Genomic DNA, 15,631 nt, shown 5'->3' with positions numbered 1-15,631 from the left:
ACCAAAGCTTGTACTGATCCACTCTCTTGCCACAATGAAAATGATGTTTAGGATTGGAGTTATGTTCAGTGCTTCAGGCAATAAAATTGAAGAGTCTGGTTTTGCCAGACTTTGGGGCTTGCCAATATTATGAGAATCTTTTGTTATAAGTGCTGGTTACATAGGTAGGTGTTAAAGGTTGGGCTTGAGAATTCTCTGGGAGAGCCTGAACTGTCAGTTGATTTTCATGTTTGCTGTGATTATTGGTCTGGTTATGGTTGTGATTTAGGAATAAATGGATGAAAAACCCTCCACATGTGGGTTCTCTATGCGTCAAATGGTGAGGAAAAGAAACTTATTAACAGAACTTCATGCATTATTTTTAAGGTTTGGTTTTGTGGTTGTTTTTGGTGGTTTTGTTTACATAGTCATAATTGATATACTTGGAAATAAAATTAGTTCATTGCTTGCTTCTGACGTGTCTGCAGACAGGATGAGAGCATGTGTTTTGAACTTGAGCCTCCTACTCGTACTTTGATGCACACCTCCCTGTCACACAGTCACCTTCCTTCACGTGTTCTACTCCCTAACCCTCCTTTTGATCAGCATGCTTCTATATTTTTATATGTGAGGAAAAGTAACTGCATTTACATAAAATCTTGCCACAATTAAAAAGAACCTTTTTATCATTAACTTTGTTCTTTTCATTGATCAATGTAGTCTGACAAATTTGTAATTCTCTATGAAGTTCCTCCTTTCTTGCTTTATACAGCCTTAATATGCACAAACGTAAGCAGTGTTTTGATGCTGATTCAGGTGATCTCTTTCAAGAGCTACCACATATTGACATTTGTGAATGGAATATATTCTGACCAGAATTTTTCTGGAAATGTGCTATGTGTTTGACCTCAGGTTAAAACAGAAAGTAAATAATGTCTGCCTATGAAGTTCATTGGAGAAAAGCAGCAATGACTGTGTTTACTGGTGTCATTGACTTAGCTGGAACTTAATCATGACAATTTTGTAGAATAATCTGGTCTTCCTACACCTTCCTCCCAGAAAAATATTGCTGAATTAGTGTTTTACAGCATATAAACAGCACATCTCCATCCTGTTCAGCAAGCTGCAGGAAGTATCAAGTATCCTGCAACATTACCAGCTCAGCTTTGTCATTCAGTTCAACTTTTTGGAGGCTTATTGCAGCCAAACTCCCCAAGCTTCCAAGGCTCACCTGCTGGTATTATAGGACTGCACTGTGTATTTGATACAGCAATGCACCATTCTTTTCATTTGTATGAACTTCTTTTTGAGATCATTGCCTGTAGTATTCATAATTATATTTCATTCAAGAGAAAATCAAAAAGAGCAATTAGTGTAATGTGCATTAAATCTTCTAAAATATAATTCATAAGGGATACCAGAATTTTCCTCATTTAAGACAACTGAAAATGAGACACATATATTTGATGCCATTTCTCAGTTTTTCTTTAATTTTTACATATTGCTATTACACACCAGAACTGCCAGAAATCTGCATTTTGATTGCCATTTCTGAATTTTTCTAATGGCTGACTAAAACTCAAGTCTCTAGTTTTGTAACACAACACTTTCAAATATTTGTTCCCAAGTGTTTTTCGGGGGTTTTTGGTTTTTTGGTGTTTTTTTTTTTGGTTTTTTTGTTTGTTTTTTTTTTTTTACATTTTATCTGAAACTTCCTTTTGCAGGAGAGTTAAAAGGGGTGGGCAGGCTCAGTTACTCACATTGGCAACTGTTTATCATATTATCAAAGAGAGTGTTCCTGTTTAGTTCTGCTTTAATCAGTGTTCTTGAAAGCAGTGGGCCTATATCTACATACCACAGTCCATTTTTAATTATGACTTGGGACAAATTAGGAACACAGATGTTTAAGAATAAAAAGCCTCTTAGAGTCCCTCTTCTGCATTGTTTTGTGGCATTGTTTTGTGTTGGGGGAGCACTGGTGGCCTATCTAATACACAAGGAGGCAGTGCAGGCACAGACTAATGGTCTGCATGTGTCACACACTTGTAACATGTTTATTAGATTTTGGCAACATTAATGCTGTCACCCTCTGAGTTCCTTTTAAAAGGAAGAAATTAAGACATGGAGAGAGTTAAGAAGGTGAATTTATGTCCAGCCATGATAGTTCTGTACTTCTTCCTATGCACAGAAACCTCATAACCTATCACTTGTTAAAGCACTGTGATGTAGAAGAAAGGTTTATCCTGTTCTATAAGAAAGAACACAGACAGAACAAAGGCAACATTTCAGGGAGGCCTTGTGCCTCAGGAGGCTCCATTTCATACCTGCCCAATTTTGAGAAGATGAGGGCCAAAACATAAAGTACATCTAACTAATAATAAAAAAAAATACATTTGTAGTCCATAATTTAATAAATATAAAAGTCCCATTTTATTTAACTTATTCCTCACAAAAATGACACACCCTCTCATAAAGTCTCAGAGGTTGCCAATTGATAACTGCTTTGGAATATGAGTGCTCTCAGACTTAAAAAATTTCTCATTAGCCACCTCAGATCATAAAATAATGGTCATTTTAGTAGTCCAAGAGGATGAAAACTGAATCACATGCATTAGCATGCCATGCAATATGTGTTCTCTAGACCAAATTCCAGTTTTATCCCAGAAAATAAAGAAATCCCTTTGAGGAAAGTGGTTGAGTTACATGTAGCAACTTTAAAATCTAGGCATGGAAAAGCTTTTAATTTGAGTTTGTGACTTTTAATTGTCTAAGATTTGAAAACCCTGTTTAGGGCTGACCATTCCCTTTTGAGATGGGAAGCAGCCTTCAGTACACAGCTCCTACAAAGTCTTTGGGACCAGCCTCAGGAGCCCAGTGTGTTAACAGCAGTTCTCAGAAGGCTTTGAGTAGTTCATGTCACAGGGGACAGTGAAACAAGGATTGCACTAAAACTCACAAATTGCTTTAAGCTTCCTGTCCATGGGTATAGATTTCTGCAGAGCACAAAATTCCTCTCTTAGAGGTGGTGTGTTTACATGTTGTTTGGGAATTTATATGGATTTGAAAAGGCAAGTCAAGAAAATACTATTTTGATCATTGTTTAAGGTAAAAGAATGTGAATATTTTCATTTGATATTAGGACAAACAGGAGAATATAGCAGCTCTATGAGAATCACAAAAGAATCAGTAAATGCAAAATGAGCAGAAATCTCTGCATACACCTTTTCCTATCTGATGTTACTTTGAAATTGTTATACACCTTTTTTCTCTATAATATGTGTTATACTAAATAATTAGTATGTTGATTTCTACTTCATTCACTTTTAGTGGTTTTCATTTCCCTCTTAACATTTTAAAAACATATTTAACAGGTGCTCACAATGCTTCAGGAATTATCTTGCAGTCAGTTATAAGCTATCTCAGCTGCCCATTTTCTGCTCTTTTTTCCAGGAAGTGAATATTTCCTAGTCAAGATAATGAAAATTAAAAACTTTATCAGAAAAATATCAAGTTTTTCTTTCAACATGTATCTTCAAAGCATCAGTGGGTGTCCAACCCTGCTGTCTGCCAGGCACATTGCCCAAACTATAAAATAATTAGATTCATTTGTAGTCAGTCTGAACTGAAGTAAAAAGTAATGAGTTCTACTACTTTAGTGATGGTTGAGGAGGATGAAAAGGTACAAAATATAAAACTCTGGATTAAAATGTATCTTAATTTACTTGTATCTTAATGAAATTCTATAAAATAGGCAGTAAAAAAGATAGGAATATGGAAGTTCACATTTGGATTCTTAGATAAATAAATCCAAATTCCATTAAATTGCTTTTTCCACCACTCCATTATTTTAATACTCATGCAATCAGACACTCAAGATTTAAGGGTATTAATTTATCAAACTATCATATCAGTAAGTAAATGTTGTACTGCATAACAATCTTCAGTGATGCTGCTAAGTCCCAAATCCATGTATTTCAGTATTAAATTTGTTCTGGTTATTTTTACATAGATTGTGAGAATGTAAATATTTTGCTTATTTACATAATGACAGTTATAGAGGTATAATGAAAAACATTTTGATGAATTTATACATAATGCCTTGAGATAAGATTGCTAAACCAAAATATCATTCAGAAAAAAATCTGAGCATTCTACAAGGAAGTACTGTGAAAAGACTATAAAATCAGTTGCAGAATTTCTGAAATGCAGTGGGAAAAATGTCAAGGTTGAAATAGGCCTATTTGTTTATGGTGCTGTGAGACATTAAAACCAGAGATCACCTCTCTGTTACAGGTGCAGTGCTGGTGCAGATTCCCAGTGTTTGGAGAAAGTAAGGCTTCAATATATTTATAGCCTCTACAGTGTATATTTTCAGGTTGTGAAGTATAAGAGGCAATGTTTATTTTATATTACAGATTAACTTATTGTATCCAGTATGGTTCCAGGTGATGACTGCAGTAATTTTCCAAAATTTATTATATGGTTTAGTCTTCTAACTCTCTACCAAGTTATAATCAGATATGAGAGCAAGACTGAGAAATGGAGAGGAAAAAAACTACTCCAAGTATTGGCTATTATATATATGATACCCTGCTATCATCCCTAGATTGCTCAGAATCCCTTAGTCCTCCTAAAGATAGACCTTAAGGATCATCACATTTGCAGACAATAGCCTTTTCAAAGCTGGGCTTTGTTATGCCAGTAGGATTTTATACATCTGTTTTTATTTTTAGGTATGGAAAAGGCTGAAAATTCATTCCAGATGAAATAAAGCAATCTTGTATTTTAGTTTCCCCTAGATAAAAACATCCAGCTTATCTATTTCTGTTCTTTATTTATTCTCACATCTGCAAGCCAGCTATGATTATGATCCTTCTAGTATTTTGGCAGGTGCCTAATTTTTAAGCATATAAATATATCTGTGTAATTCATTGGGGTTTATATTTCCTGTGTTGTTTTTCTCCCCAGGACTAGTTCCAACTACTACAAGGTAGCTGGACATTTCTAAAATCAGTGTATGTAACTGGGGGGTTTATATAGGAAAAGTAAAATCAATATGTATTTCCTGGGCATTTGTATGGGGCTAAGACATATATAAACCAAGATGACATTACCATCATTGTGAGTTGGAGAAATGTTAGAGGAAAAAATCAAAAAGGATTATTAGTCCTCTGTATAAACTCTTCTGTTGGATCCCAGATGATTATGGTACTGAAAATACCTGGAAAAACCCATGGGAAGCAGCAATGAAAAAAGGTTCATTTGCAGTGCGCTGCTCTTTGGGAAAGAAAAAAGACTAAATAAAAATGAGCATTCAGTGTCCACCACTCAGTGATGCCTGTGCTGCTAACAGCAAGGGGAAGAGATTGATGAAGTGGCGATGCTAAAACTCAGAAGAACAATTCCAGGTAGTATCTGGGATAAGCTACAATCTCAGTTTTCCTGTTTGATAATCCCTTAAATTCCTACAAACCTGTGTTAAATAGCACCAAATTGAATAGGTCGGAATTTCCCACATTTTAAGATACTGAGACAAAATTCTTCATGAATATATTAACAAGCATAGCTATTGACTTCAGTGGGCTCGTGGCAGATAGCTAGAGCTCCGAAATTGGCCCGTTTGCCTTTGGAGCCTAAAGTGAGTGTTTTGTGAATGACAGTGTAGCAAGAAAGATGCATTTTGACAGGAGTGAGAATAATGAACAGGCAGGTGAAAATACCTGGGCATGTTATGCTTCGTGGCAAACTTCACGAAGAAGCTTCAGGAGAGCTGCTGCGTTCAGAGTTGCCTGTGGGTCTGTCACTTTGTTCGTCTGTCAGGGTTCATTTATCAGAACTGCTTTGTCTCCAAGGCTTGTATCCCCAATGGCTTACCTTAGCCTGTAAGGAATTTACGTGTTGTTATCTGCTTTGAATATGTCTCAGATTCCCACTCTGGAGCTATTTCTTTATTATAAAAAGGAATGGCAAATTCACGATAACTCGTTGTCTTGTTGTTTAGAAACGCAACTTGTCTTACTGAAACTCACTAGGCTTACTGTTTTCAAGAAAAAAAATAATTAAAAGTACCCATTAAATGATCCTACAAAATGAAGCTGCTAATTTATTTTATATTACTTACCCTTACACTATTAGTCATATTGTGAAATTTAATCTCAAACTGAATTGAAAAGGAGGAACGCAAATCATGTTTTAAGAGTTGTGGTGGTGGAGAGAGAGTAGCACACCATCACAGTGGATATTCATAAAATTTCAAACACCTACATTGATCAAACAATAAAAAATGGAATGAAAAAATGCAGAGCTTGATTTCAAACATGTCAAACTGGTACAATCTACTAACTTTGAAACCTGACCACAAGTTTGCATTACCCACTTTTTCTGTTTAATTTCCAGCTGTGGGAGCCACAGGAATGGGCTGCAGGCATGGGAATGTTGCTGCTGTCCCTTCAACAGGGAGTTTCCCTGTTCCTGACTTCCCCTCCCCAAAGGCAAAATGGTCTGGCTTGTAAAACAGTGGCTTCTTTCTATGCAGAAGACAGCAGCACAAAATGCAGCAATTATTTTTTGAAAAATTTCCCTCAAAAATAGATGTTCACTGCTTTACTTCCTCTCTTACTTTTTATGATTCTCACTTTAAAAACTGTGTTCATCTTCATTTTATTAAAAATGCTGATTTTATTTAATCAAATTGAAACTGTGTATTCTGAGGGTCAAGATTTGGTAGATAACTCAGATCCAATATTTTTAATAATTTGTTTAAAGAAAAGTTTAAACATCAAGAGTTACTAAAAATTGAAGACCACAGCAGTCTTTCATAGGTCTCTGTCAAGCCTATGTTTGGGGAGCTTACAAAACCACCATAACAAACCAGCAAAATGTCTAATACCAGTAAAGGCCACTTCAAGGGAAAAGATGACCTGCCTCAGAAAACAAACCCTCCCTGCTCTTCCCTCACCAATAAATTGGCCTGAAACAGAAACATGCTCCTTTATCCATCCAGCAAATACCTGAGCATGAAATTAAAAATCTCATTTTAAGTGAAAAGAACAGAGATCAGTGAGCTCTTGATCAAGTACACACATTAAAAAAAACCCTTGTGGAGCTCCTAAGGATTCTCTGCTGTTGTGGTACTGCCAAGAAGCACAACCAGGAGGCCTGGGTGATAGAGAACATCCTGCTTTACTGTGAGAGTAAGCAAGTAAAATTTAGCAGTAAGATATTTTTTAAAACTAACAACTGAACACTGTATTCCATTGATGGTGTGATGAAAGGTGTATTGTGTCACTTGTTTGATCACAGCTTATTGTGCACTACACTTTATGAAAAGATGAAATTAGGCCTGATGAGGGATTTGTTCAGTTCAGGTGAACTTTTTCAAAGGGAAGGGATGTTGGGGCTTCCCTGGAATTAGCTTCTGAGTTTTACTGGCCATGCATACCTGGCAGAGCTTTCACATCTCAGTACAAGCAGCTGGGAAGATTGCAGAGGACCTGGGAAATACTTATGGGGCAAGGAGCAGAAATATAGCTACATATAAAGGGAGAAGGAAAGCTACCTTAGGCTTTAAAAGGGATTGCTGAACGTTTAGTAATCCAAGGCTTGAAAACGGCTGAACCTGGATTTGGATATACAGGTACCAGGGACAGAGAATAAATTGTTTAAGAACTGTTGTCTAAACCTGCATTTTTCAACAGATCTGCATTATGTCTACTTGAAAAGCAACCTCACTCCAGTCTGGGTTCTACTAAAACCTAGCTTAGGAATGGAAACCCTTTAATTACTTCTGAACTGCTGATCCTAAGCAAGGTGCAAATAATTCTGTCTTAAAGTCCTGGCTTGCTTCCTGCCCTGTTGCACAGGGTTATAAAAGAAGTCTCTTCTAAAGCAGATACACTGATTCCTGTGAAGCTAAGCTGGGTCTATCTCTTTGTCTGGCTTTTAGCATGTGGCTGTTGGTGTTCCTATGGTGAGTCTGAGTCATGATAAACTCCAGTCATCACCCACCTTTCATTATTTCATTTGCATTTGATTTTTCAGCCAGCTTCTCACAACATGGCTGAAACACTTCAAACATTCGAGCAGTCTCAGCTGTTTTTTTTTTTCTTTCTTTAAATGAACTGCCATAAAAATCTACCTTTATGTATTCTCTGTGCTAGCTATGGAGCTTCATCTCACAGTTATGGTAACCTGAAGACCAAAAGCATGAGTTTTTATTCATGTTGAGTTTGTTTGAGATAGTCTATTAGACTAAAAGAAACAAGGAGTGAGAGCTAGGACTAGGAGAACAATATAAATAAAAAGAGGAAATTCTCTGAGTTAGAAAGTTCTGAGATGCCAGAATTTGAACCACAAAATTCCTGTGTAAAATAAAACAGATCAGGTTGATTTAAAAAACAACCAGTAAATAGCATTTCTTGGTTATATTTTTTCTCTTCCAAGTCTGTAAAATTAGACTCATCATACTAAGGCAGTCTATTTTGCAATCACAAGAATTTTAAAGTATAATTCAATTTAAGTGTGTTAAGTTGAGGAAAATGCCTGAAAATACTATACATTTATTCTAAAAGAAAATCCAGCTGTATGGTTTATCATGAAGTTTTCATCACTCCTTATTGTGCTGTAACTTGATGCTAATTCCTGCTGTGGTAAATCCTGTAGACTTCCCTTCCACTCTGTGTATTTCGCTATCTACTGTGGAACAAGTATTTGGAAATCAGCAGCAAGGAAGATGGCTAATGACAAGCTTGAGTCCTCAAACATAAATATCTCTGTAAGAGAACTTTAATTCAGGCCATGCACAGTATAATCTCATCCCGATGCCACTTTTATTTACATGGTTGTTTAAATAAACTTATGTGCATTTAAGTCATCAATAAGTGATATCAGAAGCACATGATTTGGTCTTCATTAGCTGAAATTATGCTGTTCATTTGTTCACAGTAAATCTAAGAAAATCAATGCACCAGAAGTATACAGGTTTTTTTGCTTATATTCTTACCACAGTAGATTATTATAAGCATATTATGAAATTTTCTGTTCCTTGCTAATCAATCTAAATTACTAGGAACCCAACAGGTGCAAAAATGGATCCTTATTTACTGTTTCAGTATTGTGTTACTCAACAGCAGACTTAAGAGGTAAGTTAATTCTGCATGTTTATACTCCATATTGTCCCTTGTGTTTTCTGAAAATTTGCTGGCCATTTAACTCCTTTAGATCACTGCTATTTTACACTGGCCAGGGTAGTAGCAAAAGTTATGAAAGCTCTTCATGATTTTTAAGAATCTTAAATCTATCACAACGAGGACACAAAACAAACATCTCAATGATACATTAAGGTTATCATAATTTTCCCCAAAATTATGAACAAATTAAATATTTGGTGAGATAATGGAAGTTGTTCCTGGGGTGATTTTGTTTATTTTTGGTTGTGTTGTTTCCTGTTTCTCACTTGAAAAATAGTTTGTGACAGAGGAATGGAAAAGCAAATAACATCTACCTAAGCAATATTTAGGTGCTGTTTCCAATTCAAAGGGTTTTCGATGTAGAGCATCATTTAGATGTCCTAGTATCAGTTTCCCTTTTGTCTAGCCCTCTTCAGTTAGTGTCAATGAATGCACATCAGAATACACAAAACAACTCATCCAGACGGCTTTCCCAGTATTTTGGAACTTTGACATTTTGCTGTCATCTTTGTAGGGAAGAAAGCGGTGGGGAACACTGGGATTTGAAATATACAGGTGAAGAATCTGTAGCAAACCACATAGCCATAGGCTGATACTGTGGATATTCACTAAGCTGGAATAGTATGAGTTTATCTCTATGGGCATTTGTGATTATAGAATAAAAAATTAGTAGATTCTTGCCTTTGGTAGTGGTGAAAGCAAATCAGACTGGGTAGTTGAGCTCACCAGGTTTTCATTCAAAGCAGAGAGGATTCTAAACTTGTATTTTAGAAAATGCCAAATAACTGAATTTAGAAATGGGTAAAATCAAGATCGTAGATTGTTGGAAAACCTCCATAACAAACTGGCCAAATTATTTACTCCCTTTTCTAAATATTATCTGGATTTCCTTTTCAGGAATATTTCTGCCACTTGTACATTATGTAAATTGAGTCACTACCTGCATTCCTTTAACTTCTTGCCTGGTCTTTCTATTCACTTGTGGAAGATTTGAAGACTTAGAGTGTGTCTCTAAGTCTTTACATTTTCTAAACAGGGAAGCAAGCACAAATCTCCCTTGGCAGTACATAAAATGCTAGGCACAAATGTGTTTTTCAGTAAAAGTAAAGTTTCCCTTGCTGCCAGGTAGGCATCCCTCTAACCCCAGTTAAGTGATCAGTATCTCTGGGTAAAGCTTCCCAGCCCTTCCTGATGGTGTCAAGGACATGAAAGCATGATACTGCAAAAGCATTTTGAATAAAAAAAAAAATACAACTTCCTGTTTTCCATTGTTTTTCTGTTCCTGAGTAATATTCTTAAATAATTATTATAAACCACAAATTTCAGGCTATAAGACAGTATGCATCAAGCACAGTGCTATTTCATCTTCAAGGTAATGATTTCACCAAAGTTATTTTTGTGGAACACACTGGCTGAAATTTGAATATACTTTGTATAAACTGTCCTCATGCTGCCTTGTACTTCCACATTCAACTAGTTATATTTATACCTGGGATGGATGTATATTTAAATTGGAAATTACCTTAAAATAATAATAATGACCTGAAAAGGGAAACTTGGATTGAATAACATAGTTTAGTCCATGAAAGAAGATTAAAATGGCAATGGGAGTAGGAAAATGCTGGTAACTGACAAAAGGAATTAAGAATGGGTCATAGAGTATGACCCATTTACCATCAAGAAAGAAGGAAAATGCATGATGAGTTGTTTGAGAATGGGGGGGACCAGTCATTTTGTGGGAGCTAGTGTGATAGTAGGTGTTTCTTCTGGATGATTAGAAATGTATTTTTCTGGCACAATTGTGTTTAAAAAATATTTTATTTTGTTTATTTTTTTTTATTTTTTTTTTGGTGTAGGATAGTAAACAGGCAGCCACATCATACTGAGGTACAAGGACAAAATAATAACGCACATGGAAACCTTGGTAAACACACTATCAAACCTACACATGGTTGATTCTTTTCAGAGTTTGTTGCTGAGCTAAACACAGGGTCTCCAACTTCTGAAACAGAAGTTCTGTTATGAAGCAAAAGAAACAGCTCCCTGAGCTCAAGCCAGCTGAGTTTGTTATATTCAGTCCAGACTGCTTTACAACCAATAATTTTTCTAGTTTATGTACAGTACCCTGCTATTTCCAGGGGGATGATTTTATTTGACTGTCCATTCACCTAGGATACAAGTTTAACTTAAACTTGATGGTGCCAAATATGGCAAGTTGATCTTATACTGCTTTGATATCCCATTTTGCAAAGCCAAAGCAAGCATTACCAAGCTCTACAATTGTGGCTTACCACATTTACCATTAAATGCAGCATTTAAAAACTTACTGTGGCATATCAAAGGCATGTGATCATTGAGATGCACAAGACCAAAATTACAGTGACAGAATCATATCATTATATACGGTTTCCTGCATTTTTTTATGCTGTCATGAAACACAAAATGGATGCTAAAAAACAGATCAAGCAAGAAAAACAATGAAGTATTAGGAAAGCATTCCTACACTTGAGAGGTTAAGAAATGTGTAAAACAGCAAGAAAATTAAGTCTATTGTAAATTTATGAGGCCACATCTCAGATGAGTCCAGTTCTTTCTGCAACTGAAATATTGTTCCAGAAGTCAATCCTTTGATATTAAAAAAAGCCTTGCAATTTGCTAGCTACATCTATCTATGGCTAGTTTATCACATACTTGCATAAATAGTACTTTTTACTTTTCTTGGTATATTGATGGTAAATTATCATATTCTCCATTAGCATCAGCTTTGGTAGACTGAATCAGGCAGTATTTGTAGTCATTCATTGTAAAAAAAGTTCTTAGTTTCTCTGCTACCTTTTTGCATCCATTTCATTTTGAATGCATCTTTTGAAAGAAATGCTTAGGGTCTTTGGGTAAAAGACTTACATGAAATATTTCTCTCCTATTGTTTGGTAATAAATACGGAGTTTTTTCTTCTATTTTTTGTCTTTATGCAAATTTCATGCTGTAATGCAAATCTTGGACACTTTTTTGCCCTCAGCAGAGATTTTTATTGATTAAAGAAGTATACTAAAGTTTGCAGCTTGGACATGTTTTATTCTTCTGGACCTTTCAGGCATAAAGAAAGCTGTGCAACAAATCCCATAAATATTCTGTATTTAATAAGATTTACTCTCAATTTGCACTATTCTTCACAAAAATATGGATGATAAAATTCTAATGCCATTAGGCATATGCACCAGCTTTATTAATATGCAGAAATTAATTAAAATTTGAAGAAAAACCCCCAAACTTCTAGAAGACCCACATGTCTGAATAAAATAATGAAGTACAGCTAAAGACCTTGCTTTAGGTTTAAATCCCATTAATTATTTTCACTAGGAAGTATCTTTCAAAAAAAGTTTTAGGATTTTTAGCCAAATTCTTGATATAAGGATGCTTGCTTTATTTTGTGAAGAAAAATATTATAATGATCAGTTCTATTTGCAGTGATTATTTACAGGTACAGTATGGAGATATTTTTTAGATATCTTTTAAGTCTGAATATGAGAACACTGAGTGGTTGGTACTTTAGAGAAGGGAAACCCCTTCATCCATGTTATTCCCAAGCTACCCCAGCTGACAGTTTGAGACAGGACAGAAATCTTGTGCAAAGGCAGTAAAAAAATGGCTGAGAGTAAAAATCTATTTAATGGTTCTGTCACTGCTATTGTATGCTGCAGACTTTGAATCATGGGCTGAATCTGTCAGGCTAGATTGGATAAATTTATTCCTAAAAGATTGTTTTCAACATCAAAGACTAATTATTTTTAGTTTTTAGCTTTTCCCACACTATTCTTCAATATTTATATTCCTAACATAAATAGTAAGACAGGATGAACTATAGAGTGAATGTGCCACAGTGATATTTGAAGATGAAATATTTTTGATTTATCACAAAGTATGTATGTCTTAAGAATAGTGTGTTATTTCCTCTTTTGCTATGTTGACTCATCTTAGTCAAACGCGACAAGACGGGCTTTCTGTAAAGTGTCACATGAATTTAAAACGTTGGCACATGGGTTTGAAGAATCTACAAGAAAAATTTCTGTAAGAATTGATTTTTAAAAATAGATTGCTTCTTATGTAAAGGAGAAGCAACTACTATAGAAAACTAGAGGAGGGAAAACCTATGCAAGTAGAAGAAATTTCTAGAAATGGACATGGGGGAAAAAAGGAAAGATAGAGGACTGATACAGAAAAAGAAACAAAACATTTTGGACAGTATTTTTTTTCCTGAGATACTACACTTCACTTTAATGTCTTTTTTTGTATCTTTAGTGTCAGTCCTGATGCAAAATAAATATCCTGTGCACCTTTCAATGAGTGAAAGAGATGATTGTTTTTGCAGCCAACATTTTTGAACAGAAAAGGTTCTAATTTCTCAATTGTTTTTGAGCCAGCTGCTGCTTGTACAATAGCAATTTTACATAACTACTGTGTGATTCATGTTTAACTTAGGCTCCTCTTGCTTCTTTCTTAAATGTAGAGGATTTCTGTGGGGTTTTAGAAGTCGGATTAAAAGTGAGAATGATATTTTTTGAGTATGTCTTCAGTTTGCCTTTTTTTTCTGTGTGTATGTGAATAGCTACAACTTCTTTAGTGTTTGTGCCAACTCTTCTAGAATTACTGAGCTACCTTAATATAAATAAAGGCTTTATCACCTCAACAAGGCAATTTCTCTTGGCCCTAAAAATCCCAAAACACAGCAAAAGGTGTAGGTTCTACTGGCACTAGCCTGTTATGGATAGCTTCCTTTGTCCTTGGAGAAGTGGAACAATGTACTAGAGCTAGAACCAAAGCTGGGAAGAACTGAGCTGGATGAGTGACAAGTCACTTCAAATACTCCCAGTGTTAAAATAAATTAGTTATTTCATTTAATAATCAAATAATTTCATTAAATTCTCTATTAGAAAGTGACCTGAGTTATTTCAATCCTCTGATTTACAGGTGTGGGTTTAGTGTCATCATGCAAATGTTTTTTTTTGCATCAAATCACATCATCGATGGTGATCTTGAAAAATAGAACAATTCTATTAAAAAAAAAAAGTCTGCCATTTGTTTTTGTTTCCACATTAAAGCTAAAACAATCTCAGGTAGTCTAAAAGTGAGCTTGATGCAGGCAGTCATATTGTTCCCTTAAGGAGCTGCAGTATAAAATGCAATATTGTCTAATTTCTTTCCTGCATTATTTTTTTCTGCTGCTTTTTTTTCTGGTAAATGATCATGGCTCTTGTGAGTATAAATGTCTTCTTTGCAAGGCTTTAATTCCTCAACTGTTCATATTATCCTGTCTCTTGTAGCTGTGCATTCAAAGGAAGAGAGCCCTTGCTGTAATGATGTCTTCACTGAAGACTCTCTGGGATTCTGTTTCTCTTTCTTTCATATTTGGTGGAGCTTCAGTAAGAGGGACATGTAAAACACTACACTGCCTTTTTGTTCAGTAAATATATTGTGTTATTCATTAGTGGAGTTTGTTAAACCTGTGAATTTGGGAAACATTTTTAGTGATGCTTGCCTTTCCTACTTGCCTGTACGTATGTGCTATACATCTGAGCTCTCTCTGGGGTTTGTTACTACTGTATTTGCGTCACCTAATTTAAAACAGACTTTCTGCTGTTTTCAACTGTAATGGGTTTGTGGCTTAGTATGTGAAATAGAATTGACTGCAGAAAATGTGAAATTCTGATGCTAGACATTCCGGCTTGGTCTCTACAGACAGGAATGTGCATTTGTCTGGGCAAGCATTATAGTCCTAGGGGTGCTTAGCTATTTTAGTGACAGCCTGAATATGTTGAAGTTGTTTGATTAAAAAAAAAAAAAAAGTTTTTTAAAGAAAGAAGAGACTGCCTCAGCACAGCTTCAGCATTTTTGCAGTGTAAATCTCATGCAATACAACTGTGGAAAAATTAGTGAAAGAGACTGAAAGAAGAATAAAATTTCTTATGCATATAAAGTGTGAATATTAAGTAAGCTGAAAAAACTAAGATGAATGTTTACTAGCAGGGGTAAGTCCTATAGAAAGAATCTGATGCTCCTAATTATAATCTATTTATTATACTGAACTGTATCTGCAAAGGAATGCAAATGTACTAAGTACACAAATCCCCTAAAAGTCTTTAAATTTTAAAGCATGAGATGGCTTATCCCTTCTTCAGTCCTCTGTTTTGGAGAAAGCAGATACTTCCCGTTACTCTAATAGTGATAAGCATAAGTCACTAGTGCAGCCACAAGTGTTTCATAACCAGAGAACAAGTTGTTAAACTGAAATTGTCCCTGTGGGGAAAAGATAATATCTCAAGCAAGGTTAGGAGAGAATGAAGAATGAGGGAGGAGAGACTACTTCTCTTGGATTGGAAAGAGTGAAGGAGTTTGAACTCCTCTATGACAGAAACTTCTCAGGGTGATGAAACTACTGAGAGTTCAAGTACTTGTTTTGTTTTGTT

The sequence above is a fragment of the Parus major genome, chromosome 8, assembly GCF_001522545.3.
Source record: "Parus major isolate Abel chromosome 8, Parus_major1.1, whole genome shotgun sequence".
In the NCBI taxonomy this organism is placed as follows: Eukaryota; Metazoa; Chordata; class Aves; order Passeriformes; family Paridae; genus Parus; species Parus major.
Note: the sequence above shows the minus strand (reverse complement) of the source record.